The 13,798-nt window shown below is 30.9% G+C and overlaps 1 protein-coding gene and 1 long non-coding RNA gene across 3 annotated transcripts in view; one reads left to right on the top strand and one right to left on the bottom strand.

Moving 5' to 3' along the window:
- LOC117166935 overlaps positions 1 to 2,545 on the bottom strand; it is a 4,010-nt gene extending 1,465 nt beyond the window's left edge. The window contains exons 1-2 of the long non-coding RNA XR_004466331.1: positions 2,406 to 2,545; positions 1,539 to 1,856 (exon numbers count right to left, since the gene is read on the bottom strand). This is a non-coding gene — a long non-coding RNA (uncharacterized LOC117166935). The remainder of the gene's footprint in view (positions 1 to 1,538; positions 1,857 to 2,405) is intronic.
- The window catches only part of LOC117166934 (frizzled-2-like), a 199,415-nt gene that overhangs the window by 178,158 nt on the left and 7,459 nt on the right, over positions 1 to 13,798 (top strand). The window lies entirely within an intron of this gene.

The raw sequence follows: 13,798 nt of genomic DNA on the forward strand, positions 1-13,798 counted from the left end.
AATTAAAATTCGAAAATTTTTTCTAAAGCCTCCAGGGGACTTCGTTTTCGCACGAAAAAATTTTATGTGCCCTTATTGCATCCGGACCCACAATTTTTGAAGGAATTTTAAATGAATCTATTAGATTTTTACGGGATTCTACCCGACCTTATGGATTTACTGCAGACTTTGCAAGGCTTAAGGGATTTCATCGATTTCAAGGGATTTCTAATTTATTTTAAATTTTCTTTTGTGTACATTTTTTAAGATTAGAACGGATTTCGCGCGCTTTTACGAAATATATATAATTATAATTCATGTTTAAAACAAATTTAATAAGTAGTTAACTTCTCGATTTAATATTTAAAACATGACATGGCAATATTTTGACTTTATTTTTCAAAATTTATGCTACTATTGACACTATTTAGAATTTCTCAAATGTTTGATTCGTTATTCAATGATTGATATATCGAGTGCTGCAATTAATTTTATTCCTGAATTAAATATGAGATAAAAATTAAGTCAATAAATTCAATTAAAACTGGAGAAATTTTGCAATTTCGTAGCATTTTAAGTAATTGCACGACTTTTTAAAGGGTATCTAGAATGTAAATAAGATTTTATGGAATTCCAAGGGATTTCTAGAAAATTCTAGGAAATAGATGAAATGTGAAATTATAAGGGACTTCTAGGGATTTTAAGGGATTTCTAAGGATCTCATGTGGTCTCTGCTGATTTCAAAAGGTTTCTAGGGATTTTATCAGACTAAGGGATTTTTTTATGTTAGTACGGCAATTTACCTTATACATCTGCCGAAAACGAGATGAAAATCATCTCATTCGTCATTCAATGATTAAAATAACGATTATTTGCAATGAATTTAAGCCCTAATTAAATGCAAATTGAAATTAAGTCAATGAATTACATTGAAGCCAGAGACTCGAATTACACTCGAATTTGTTCAAAGAGTTTAGGGAAAAGAAAAAACAGAGGATTTTAAGGTGATTCCAAGTTTTTTAAAGAATTTTCATCCAATTTCTTAGGATTTCAAATAATTGCAAAAAATTAAAAAGCTATCATTGATATCAATATTTCAAAGACTTGATAGGATTCCAAAGCATTTTTAGAAAATTATAGAGAATAGATGAAATGTAATAAAATAGTATGAGACTTCTAGGGTTCTTAAGGGATTTCTACGGATTTCATGACGTCTCAGATCTCTAGGGATTTGACAAGATTTAAGCGATTTTAAATGTCATATTGGCAATCCCTTACACTTCTGCTAAAAACGAGGTCAAATTATCTCTTTCGTCATTTAATGATTAAAGTAAAGATTATTGCAATGAATTTCATTCTCTAATTAAATTCGAGATGAAATTAAGTCAATGGATTGAATTGAAGCCAGAGAATAGGACTAGCTCTCAGTTGAAATTGAGCTCAGTTCTGTTAGAAAATTCATTAGTCACGACGCATTACTTGGTATTACAGCGCGACCGACCCACATGAGTTAATGAGTCTGGAGTAAACACTATAATTAATCAGGTCTCCCTACATACATATAATCAATATCTCTCCGCCAGCTGTGTTGTCAAAGTTCTCTCCTCGGATTGTACTGATTGTGAGTTTGGACTGTACTCTTCGTTCATAATTATTCATATCAATACTATACGCTCTTTCGTATTATCTGACACTCTTCGTCTTTGCATTTTCTTCCCATTATCTCTTTTAATACAATAGCGTAAATATTTATGAACGAGCTGTCGCTTGGTGTGCACGAGATTCGCGAGTCATATTTTTACGCTTCCATCGAAGTAGATCGATGCTTTGTGAATCATGAAGGTTGACGACTTTCCAACGAATAAAGTTTCCAGAGTCTAAAGAAGAGATAAAATTATTATATATTTATGTAAATTTCAATATTATTTTATATGATAAGCTTTAAATTCATTCCTTCACTTGGTCAATATATACAAGCTACTAGGTTTCCGCTCATTTATCTCGTGTTTTTGACTCTTGATTTTTTTTTCTACCACCCAAATTTAGTATAGGTACGTCAGTTTTACACCTTATAAAATTGAGGGCTCGGATAATGCGTCTTTTTTTACTTTTCCGACGTTTTTGAAAAAATGTGACTATTGGACTTTTTCTTTTTGTTTTTCTTATCAAATAAGTTTTAATTTTGTGAGTTCTTATCAAAAATTTTAATTTTTACGAATTGCAAGCCTTAACAGTTGAAGGGTGGCAGTTCAGAACTAGATAACCAACATTTTTACGAAAATGGGAATATTGCATAAAAAATTCTTTAAAAATCGAATACACACTGGAATAAAATTATTTTTTTTAATTATTATTATTCTTTGCCCCCTTCAGCATCGATATTTCTAAAAACTATTATTGTTTAATGAAAGGTTTATTATTCTTACACAGCTTCCGCGTATCTCGGGAACAAGATTTTCTTTTTGTAAAAAATAAAAAATTCGATTTTTATTTCCTGCCGAAAACCGACTTTTAAAATCTGTACAGTTTTCTTAAAATTGTTAAGCGATTCACTCGGAATTTGGTATCTTTTAAGGATAACCCTTTTTTATCCGCATTTCGAAACTTAATATCTCGGAAGTGAGTTTTTGTTTTTTATTGCAATCTGCAGCCGCGCCAGTTCTATTTTGTGGTCAGTATGACTTTGAGATTACCAACTGACACATTCATAACCACGAAACTGGATAACTTCTTCTAATTGGATTTTTTAGGATGGATCACCAACACGTCAACTCGGATGTGGACTTCTTTGTTATCTTTAAATTTGATTTCGATTTTACAGAATATTCTTTCGCTCTTTTGAAAAATTCCGAATTCTTTGGTTATCTATTTCAGAAAAATCATCTTTTTTGGTAAGATATTCACCTTTCTTGGTTGAAAATAAATTTATGTTGAAAATTTAACTATTTTCTAAAAACTCGCCTTTTTGGCTTAAGAATTCAACTATTTGGTAACAAATTCATTTATCTTGTTATAAATTCGGCTCTTTTTATTGAAAGTCTAACTATTTGGTTGTAAATCCAACTGTTCGGTTGAAAAATAATTTTTTTTTTTAAATTGAATTTTTGGGTAAAACATTTTTCTTTCCTTCTTGAAAACGATCTATTTGTTGAAAATTAGACTTTTTAGAATGATAATTCAACTGAATTCTAAAAAATTTCCCCTTTTTGGATTAAAAATTTCACTATTTTTTTGAAAATTCGTCTCTGTATTAAAAGTTCAACTATTTGGTTGACAATTAATACTTTCTTAATTTCAACTACAGTGAAACTCTTCTATAGCGCCGATTTCGGTGCTGACGGTGGGTGGCAAACTAACTCATTATAGCCTGTTCCGCTTTTGTTTGTTTACGCCTGACTGCTCGCCTGAGTGACAGTGGCAGATCCCGCGCACCCCGCGCAGCAGCTGTTACACCAACATGCAGCGCGGCGTCAATTCTCGGAAGCGCTATAGAAGGGAGGTCTATTGAAGAGTTTCACTGTATTTAGTTAAAAATAATTCTTTTGAAATAAGAACATGCTTCTGAGGTGTTAAGTATCTGAATACGGATAAATAAATCAATTTCAAGAAATATTAATGCTCATAGGTTGAAAAAAATTATTACAACGTTAAACTTGTACTAATTTTTTTTTAAATTTTTTGTACCAAAAATGAAATTTCGAAAACATATTTGATTTTTAAAGCATTTGTAATACAATAATATTTAAAAATACTTTTAAGTGCAGAATTTTAATAAATAAATCTTAAAAATTGAATAATTTGTAGTTTTATATTTTCAAAATTTTGAAAATTTAAGCTTAATAATTTTGCAAGTTTCAAGTTGTGTGTCCCAAATTAACTTTTTAATTTTTGTCTTTGCTTCAAATTGTACTGATCACAGCATTAAAAAAATTAAAATAATAGTATTTTTATAAATATCACTAACATTTATTAAAATATGATTAACATTGATTTTTAAACCATTTTTTGTAAATATTTACACATTTAAAAAATTTTGTGATTTGCACCAAGTTTGACGCTAGGATAGAATCAAGAGAAAAGAAATTTTAACAATTTAGCAAAATACTATGGAGAGTTTCAAAAAAGCGCAAGAACTTTAAAAAAATATTAATTATTTCCCAAGTTACACAGTTTTTCGGAAAAATCAAATTTTGACGTTTATGTAATATCTTTTAATAACTTATACATTTTTCTTCCAACTTGGGTTAATTAGACGAAGAATTTTATTACATTTCTCAGTATTATGAGACAATTTCTTTAATGTTAATGTTATAAAAATTAAAGCACTTTAGCCACATTTCAAAAAAGATCATTTACATCATTAGTATAAAACTCTCTGTCCAGACTTGCAATTTTTAATTTTACGACTGAAGAATTACAAACTGAAATCGCAAAGAAATTTTTAATAATTTATTTAAGTTTACACAGTTTGCAATGCTTCTATTCATAAATATTTCCACTATTAAGGCTTCGAATTTGAAATAAAATTTCGTTAAAAGAACTAGCTGTGTCAACTTTTAATATCGTCGAAGTTCAAGGTTTTCAGCACAGAAACGATGGGTTGTAATTATTGAAGATTGTAATAATTGGTTTCAAGAATGCAATAATTGGATGCAATAAGGTTCGGATCCGGTACTTTGTACCGGCTCTCCTCTCCTGTTTTATCTGGCTCTTCAATTTCTTTTCAAACTTAATTTCAGAATGAAACTCTCAACGCTTGGCTTGATACTTTTAACCTGGAGGCAGGTTTATTTAAGTCAATATAACCTACAATTTACTAGATCCACTTCTCTTTGTGAGCAAATACAATTAACACGGAGCAGTATCGCATTGCTTGTGATCCACAGAGATAACAAAGTTTGCAAAACTCAATTAGAAATAAAAATAATTATTGATACGATGCTGTGATTTAATATCAGATTGTGTTACCATAAGTTTACTGACCAATGACAAATAGTATCGGACTACTAACCGGGTAACCAGGTGACCTATCAAAAATTAGGCTTGACTTTGAAGGATTCATTTTTAATTATAATGTATAGGAAGATAGCTTCTATATGGATAAGTTTAAATCTTAGTTTCTTTTTGAAAGTCGAAAATTTATATTTTTCAATTAAATCTCAACTACACTATCGACGTATAGTATCAAACGAATAATCGGGTGACCTGTAATTAAAAATTAACCTTGACTTTAAAACATGATATCGCCAACCAGAATATAGATGCAAATATATTTTTTTACTGTTTGATATCTTATTCAATTGTGCGTTAAATGAGGTTTATATAGAGTAATTTGGCCTTATCGGTACTGAATCATCACGTGAGAAAGAAAAAAAATTTTCAATTTTCAAGGAATTTCGCACTTTAAATTCAACTATTGGCAAGAGCTAGAAAAATTAATTTTTCATTAGCATTCTCGAACTAAACAATTATTTCTTCATAAACACTTTTCTAAAATACTAAAATAATAAATTTATTTTCTTAAATACTGTCAATTGCCGAAGTTGACGTAGGAAATTCCTTAAAAATGAAAATTTTAGTTTTGTTTTTCTAACCTTATAATTCAATATCCACAAGGCGAAATTCCTTCCAATAAGGCTCATTTGACACAGAAGTTAATTAGCTTCCTAGCACTTGAAAAAAATAATATTGTTATCTATTTCTGGAGGGCACTATCACCTTTTAAAGTCAAGGCTAATGTTTAATATGTTGCCCGGTTATAGTAGTCCAGTACTACCAGCCGATAGTTTATAGATTTTCTAATATTGAAAAATGCTTTTCTTAAATAAATAATTGAATATAACTTTGTGAACAGTGGTTAATCTTTCATGACTTCGAGATCTTTGCACTTAAGTTCACTTACATTTGCCCACGGAGTGCGTGCAAGTTAATTAAAATTCTTAGAATTCTCGAGCGGGGTTTGCAGTTGTTTATTAATAGAGTACACAATGCCCTGAAACTCTGAATTCTTCTCGTATCTTTCAAGACTATTGAAACTTACATTTGTTTTAATGAAGTCAGAAAGAACAGAAAGCGAGATCTCAGTCTGCTTAGGGTATCTATGGACCGGGAAACAGGTTAAACCAAGAATTAACATGAAATTTTGAGTCTCGCTCTTCGGAAATATGGTTTTAATTGTGTTTTTAGTATTTCCAACCATCACCGTAAAAAATCATTGTGTATTAATTTATTTAAGATGTTTAATTTCATGTTTCGTTCAAAAATGAATGTTTTCTTGATGCTATCAGATAGACTACAGAGAGTATAAGTTAAAGTTGATTTCCCATAAAAAACCAAAAATCTTTATTTTTTTATTCTTGTTCACAAAAAGGTAAATCTCTCCTAAACTGCGATAAAGTGGCCACTTTTCCCGCGGAGCTTTACTTTCTATATTCTGAAATAACAGCAGTCGCTTCCTTGCGCAGAATTTTCCGAGTACTTTATTTCTTAATAAATTAGTAGTTTTTACAATAATTTTTCAAAATAATTTACCTTATACATTTTACTTTGGAGTTTGAAAATGTTTAAACCTTTTTAAGATTATTATAACAAAGCAATTTGTATTTTACAATAAATATTATAAAAACTTGAATGTCAGCTGGGAAAAATATTATTTTTCATCGAGAGTCTTTGATGATAATAATCTTTATCATTTAAATTTGAGATTGGCAGTTTCAATAAATGTTCCCGATATGTAGATTCAGGTTTTCAAAGGCACCGATAACCGGAACTATTTATTAGTGACCCTGGTTTCAAATTCACGCCCAACGCGCTTGCTGTTTTATTCGAATATAAAGTGCTGTGTATATAATGCTTACTACTGAATCCAACTCCGCCCCGAATGAGGGCCACGCTGTAATTTTAGGGGACAATTCATTTACGAAAGGCACTACTGTTAGACGATAACATTTTGGAATATAACTTCTAAAAAATTTTTTAAGGAATTTTTCAACATGGACTGTTTGGTCGAACTAAGGTGTGGATTGTGATTTCTCGTAATGATAATTAGTTATTATGTAATTGAATAATACTAAATGATGTGGCAACAAATTTGGTTAATTTCTCGAAGACGCCATCTTGGTGCTCCTAAATTTCCTAGAAGTTCGGAAATTTTATTTTCTCCCAGAAAGTAACCATTTGAAAGTCAAGTAAACTCGGTACTAATTGAAAAAATAAATGCTAAAGAAGCTGGGACAATTTATAGGCCACCACAGAAAACTTTTAATTTTTATTTGAACATGAACTTAAAAATTTTCTAAAATACACCATGTTACTCCTAGAAGATAGGAAATTGTATTTTATTCAAGAGAATAAATGTCTGGAAGCCACAAAAACTCTGTTATAAATTAAAAAGTAAATTCTAAAGTGTAGCTATTTATAGGCCACTGTTGGAAAATTCGAATATTCACCTAAAGCTGAACACTAAAAAGCTAAAATTCAAAAAAACTATTTTCAAATTAAAAAATATAAATTTCAAAGAAGCTGTTAGGCATTTATAGGACCACCACCGGATACTTCGGATTATCACATCACCACGAACTTCGAAATTTTCTACAAACTTTCCCGTTGCTCCTAGCACGTTGGAAATGTTTATTCTACAGGAAACTGACTATCTAACATTCAAATAAATTATGTTCTAAATTTAAAAATATATCTTGAATTGTAGCTATTTATAGGCCACTATAGAAAAATTCGAAGTTTCACCTAAAACCGAACAATCGTATAAAAAGTTCCCTGTTGTATACGCAGGAAATATATTTGTTCTACAATAAAGGAAATGTCTAAAATTCAATGAAACTCTTTTCGAGTCTGGCAAAATTCACCATGCTTAATGTAAAATTGTTCAATTTTGAATCTTTTCATTTTGAAAAATTATCGAGGAAAATGTTCACTTTAAATTATTTTTAGTTTTTCCTTTGAATTGTACAGTTTCAAATGTTTTTCATTTGCAGAAACTGTATAATTTTAAAATATTAAAGATTAAATTCGTAAATTTAACAATTTTCTTCTTAGTATTTCAAATTATAGTTTATAGTCATGAGGAATTCAACTTTAAAATTGAAATAACCCAGGTAAAAACGGAAATGACAGGGAATTTTTCTGAATTTGAAGCTGCCACCTGGTACTTAAATTTTCGTTTCTCATTTTAAATATAGGGGTAGAGGACCGAAAAATTTCTTCAGCTTGAAATTTTGTGGCCAGTTTTTTTCGTCGTAATTTTCTTCTCAAGACCCTTTTCATCCTTTCAAAAATCCTTTGTTTTTCCTTCTTCAGCACATCCCATATGCAGAATGAAATTTTTTTGGCCATTGAAAGCGGTACTAAACGTCATGGTGACTTTCAACTACCGTATGATCACCACAAGTCAACTTTCAAAGAAAACACGCGACGCTTATAGCTTAGCTTAGATTTTTATCGTAATTGCCGTAGTAACGAACTTTTCGCTTTTCGTCCGCAGGGGAGAAGCAGGTAATGCGGCGCGGTCGCTTTTACAAAAATTTGCATATTATGAAAGTGTCATGTTAAATTCAGTACTTGAATTTATAAATGCAACATCAAATAGTAAAATAATTAAGTTAATTAAGATAATTTTTTATTTTTTAAGCCGAAAAGTTGTATTGGGTGTTTCTCATCTATTATGAAACTTGCAAAAAAATCATTGAAGCTTTTAATATTTTGTTAAAAATGCTTGAACAATTCTTGAATATTACTCTTCTGACTTTTCCTGACTCAATAATTAAGTATTTCAATAGCAGAGATCACAGTCCGATACCTTTTTTTTACCAAATCAACATCGAGAATTTTTACCCAATTTTCCCCTTTTTTTGAAGGCTATGATTCATTTTTAAAGAAAATAAACATATATTTAAGACTTTAGAGAACAAGACGCTGTGAAAGAGGTGCCTTCGAAATTTTTGATTATAACAATTTCAAACATTTCCTAAACGATTTACTTGCTAATTTCGAATGCAGATCGAATGACAATCCAATTATAGTGAAATTCTTCTATAGCGCCGATTTTGGGGCTGATTTTTTATCTTAAAAATTCATTTTCAACCCAATATTAGAATTTTAATGAAATAGTTGAGTTTTCTACTAAATTGTTAAGTTTGCTACCAAATTTTTAAATATTTAATAAAAAATATGAATTTTGAACAACGAAATTTCAACAAAATAGTTAAATTTTCTACCAAAAAGGATTACTTTATAAAAAATGGTTTAATTTGTAAGATTTCCATCTTCCCAAGTAAATGATAGATTTTCTAACAAAAAAGATTACGTCTCAACGAAAAATGTAGAAATTGATATTTTAACAAAAAAAATATTTTTATTTTAAATACAAAATATTTCAATTCATTCAAGAAGACGAATTTACAACAAAAATGTTTATTTTTTAACAAAAAATTGTGAATTTTCTTTAAGAGAGTTTGAAAAGTTTTGAAAAGTTAATTTTCAAACAAAATAGTTGAATTTTTCACCAAAAGAATTGAGTTTTTAAAAAATTCTTAAATTTTCAACAACATAACAAAATTTTCAACCTAAGTTTTTAACTGAAAAGATGAATTCTTAATAAAAAATGTAATAGTGGACTTTTTAATTAAAAAGAATTAACTGTCAACCAAAATGACTTACAAAATATGAATTTTCAATCGAAGGACGAATCTTCTATAGAAAAGAATGTTTCACAAAACAGTTGAATTTTCGACCAAAATATGATTTTTTAACAAAGTAGTTGATTTTTTAGCAAAATAGTTTAGTTTTTAACAAATAATTCAATTTTCAACTAAAATAGATGAATTTTAATCTAAAAATATAATGATAGACTTTTCAATTAAATATAATCAACGTTTAACTAAGAGAGACTTTTCAGTCTTGAAAAAAAATTTCAAACCTATTCTGGAATTTTTAAGTGAAAAAGACGATTTTTCTGCAAAGAGCTTAAATTTTCCACCCAAAAAAAATGTTATTTCAAGAAAACAGTTACATTTTCATCAAAATGGTTGAATTTACAACAAAATAATAAATGAAAAATATAGTAGTGGACTTATCAATTAAAAAGAATTAACTTTTAACTAAAAGTAGTTTAATTTCCTTATTCTGTCTATTCAGTTAAAAGATTAAAAGAGAAAAAGGGCAAAGAAAAGAGAAGAATATGGAATAGAGTGTGAAGTCTTTGATCTACCTGTTACATAATTTCCCATTACATTATCGATTATATTTTTGTTTCTATCGATTGATATATGTTATGTGCGCCACATTACCCGCTTCTCCCCTATTATATCTCTTGGCAACGACTCGACGACGAGTGGCAGCGAAAGCGAGTAAGGCGTTGAACCGGAATGAGGGTAAGAATAGAGGAGGACGAGGAGGCCCGAAAGGATAGCCTCTGTCAAGTGGAGCTTCGAACAAGCAGCTATCTCGCGCCTACCTGTAGTTTATTTAAGAAACTCCATGGGACACCGAACCAACTCGTTCCTCCTTCGCGTTTCTCAGCCTCGAGCCTAACTTGAATGTTTGTAGGACGTAGGAGCTCCGCTTCAGACAAGGATAATTCATGCGCAAGCCTCCTGCCGCGGCAGACACCGATTCGTCGTTGGATATCGTTTTCCTTTTTCGTTACTTTTCATAATTCTTCCAGAACTTCTGACATCATCCGCAATCTCAACAGAATGATGTGTGGGCAAGCGGAGAGCTGCCCTGTCAAAAATATCAAAATGTTTCTCTTAACGATGATGCACTCGCAGAAAAATCAACATCCCCAGAAAGAAACGAATCAAATGAAGCATCGACCATGAAGAACGTTGTCGGGGAGCGGCTTCTAATGTGGCACAGTCCGCAATGTGGTACACTCATATTTAAAGAAATTGAGGCATTCTGTAAGAATTTATAACACATAACTGAATCCATTTATTTATATGGTGGTGGCAAGTAAAAATTTATATCAGATCTGAAAATTAATTCGGAGCCTGAAATTTGATGTCTTGTAACCTAAAGTAGTTTTAAGGGGAAACCCTTAAGCTTTAAAACACAATATGATGAGTGGCGGTCCGGCAGACTTCAAATAAAAAAATCCTCAGTGAATAAAATGTTGTCAGACCGGGAACTTTTGAGACATTGCATTCTATTTTCATGTCAATTGAAAAAAAGGCAGCTAACGCGACTGAAATACTTGGTCAGCATTAGGAGAAGGTTCGGCGATACATAAAACGTGTAAAAAGTAGTTCCAAAAATTTCACAATGACGATTTTTTAATTGAAATGCAAAAAAGTGAAATTTTTTTGAACGCTCCATTTCGGACGCCATTGTATTCACTAATGATTTTTGAGGCTTAGTCCGCAAGGCCGCCTCCTATTAGAATATATTTTAAGTTTAAGATCACCCTTTAAACCTATCTTAGGACGGAAATGCAATCAATTTTGACCAAGAGTTACTAGGTATCAAATTAAAGGCACCAAATTAATTTGTAGACTGATGTTTAAATTTAACCCTTAAATGACACACCTCCAAAAATAACGTAGCTGACACTTGGGGTCTTTTGGACCCTAGCGTTTTTAAACTGTTGTTAAAAGTTTAATTTTTGATATTTTTGTTAAAATTTTTTTTGGGTATTCTTAAACATCTCTTCAAAAGAATCAATCGGTATATTAACATAAATTTTATTTTGAAAACTTCCAAAAACAATGAAAAATTATTGGAATTTACGAATTTTTATATTCGTTCAAAAATGGTCTGGGATCCAATGGACCCCCAGTGTCATTTAAGGGTTAAATACTAGGTGATGAATTAAACAAGGTCAACAGCAGTGCTTTGAAAATATCTTTCCACGCCCATGTTATTTAATAAAATGAACAAAGTACGAAAAGAAAAATTAATATTCTGGAATTGGAGTATATAAGGAATAAGGTGAATGAATTTCTGTATCAAAAAGTGGTATGAACATAAGTTCCAGTCAATCAATACCTCTGTTCATACAAAGTTCTTTACGCCGATTCTTCAAATTATTAGAACAGACTTCACACTCTTTCCCCTATTCCCTTATTTTAATGAATTCCGCTTTTTCCCCTGTTATCAAGAAACTTTTCCTTTTTCTCGTTTTTCCCCTTAATTGCGAACTGAATTAATAATACCCAATTAAAAAATACAACTATTTTGGTTTAAAGTTAATCCTGTTTCAGAAGCCGTCTTTTTTGGTTAAAAATTCTTTTATCAGATTGAATATTTCATTTCTTTAAATTTAACTATTTTGTTCAAAAGTTATCTTTTTCTGATCTAAAATACAGCTGTTTTGTTGAACAATTGTCTTTTTGTATTGAAAATGTATCTGTTTCGGAGAAAGTCATCTTTCTTGGGTAGGAAGCAACTCTTTTGTTAAAAATTCAACTGGCTTCTCAAAAACTCGTATTTTTAGCTAGCAAATTTTTTAAATAGTTTTATTGTACTAGTGTAGAGTCTACTATTATATTTTGGGAGTCTGATATTTTGTTAAACAGTACTATTTTTGTAAAAAATCATTCTATTGCTACTATTTTGATACCATGCTAAACTGTGAAGCCTGTCAAAATCAAAAACACTCAACTAGGTGATTCATCAATCCGGAATTGAAATGTATTTTAAAGTTTTGACCCACTTAAGTTCAATACATCATCAACGACTTATCTCAAACTGGTGATCACCCTTTTTGCATTCCAATTAGCCAGCAACAGATAGGACCAACTTGGATTTGAATATCAGTTACAGAAATGAAAGCGCTTGTATCCGGATTATGTTAGCCTTATCAGATAGGCTTCCAATCTTGATTCCCATGATTTTTCTGACCTAAATTTTCTTATTCCTCGAAATCATAAAAAAATCTCACATTACTTTTTCTACTGGATTGTAACCAGGCAAAAGGATAATTTACATATAAGAAGAGTATATCATAACCCAAAGAGCGTTGCCCACGTATTCCTCCTGGCAGGCGAGGCTTTAAAACTGATTCATTGTCAGGAGTGCAACTTGCCGCCGTGCTCAGCCCCTCACCCTCTCTGTCCTTTTTTTTGCATCGCTCCCACCTTCAACTCTTCTCCCTACGAACAGCCCGAGGGTTTTCATCGTAATGGGAAGTTACGAGCACAATCCAAATACATGCTGGTACGTGCTAGTGCTTAACACCCTTTAAATGCTCATGACTTTTCACGCGAATTCATAACGCAAAATGAGTAGGCTTTGTATAGTGTATAATGTGTGCTGTAGAGATGATGATTGTAGGTGAAACCGGTAATAAACAACATTATCAAAATTTACATACCTATTCCGTTACGCGATCTCCTGCTTCTTACGACACACGTTTGCTAAGGGGACACATACTAATTTTTGTGGTACATTTAGTTCGTCTATTGAGCCGTATATTGACTTTTCACTTGATTAATACGAGCATAGGTGACCTCTAGGGGGATTTAAAAATCCGAAACCTGTACCAAAATCCAGTTTGATGTATAGCTCTTGCACGTGTATATGATCAACAGCCTAAAACTAGTTAGGGACCATTGAAAAAATACGTACCATCTACAGGGGTAATTTTGGATCACGGGGTTATATATGGATCAATGTATTATTTCGTAAACAATTTGTTTATCTAAGTGGGATTCCACTGTATACCTTAAGAATATTGCTTATAAAATATATACAGAAAGCTTCATTACGAAGTAATAAAAGTTTAATCAATTATAAAGCACTACAGTTAATCCAAATTCCCTACGAATTATCCATAATTACTTCATGCTATGTTCTACCCCCCCCC

Source organism: Belonocnema kinseyi, chromosome 2, assembly GCF_010883055.1.
Source record: "Belonocnema kinseyi isolate 2016_QV_RU_SX_M_011 chromosome 2, B_treatae_v1, whole genome shotgun sequence".
Classification (NCBI taxonomy): Eukaryota; Metazoa; Arthropoda; class Insecta; order Hymenoptera; family Cynipidae; genus Belonocnema; species Belonocnema kinseyi.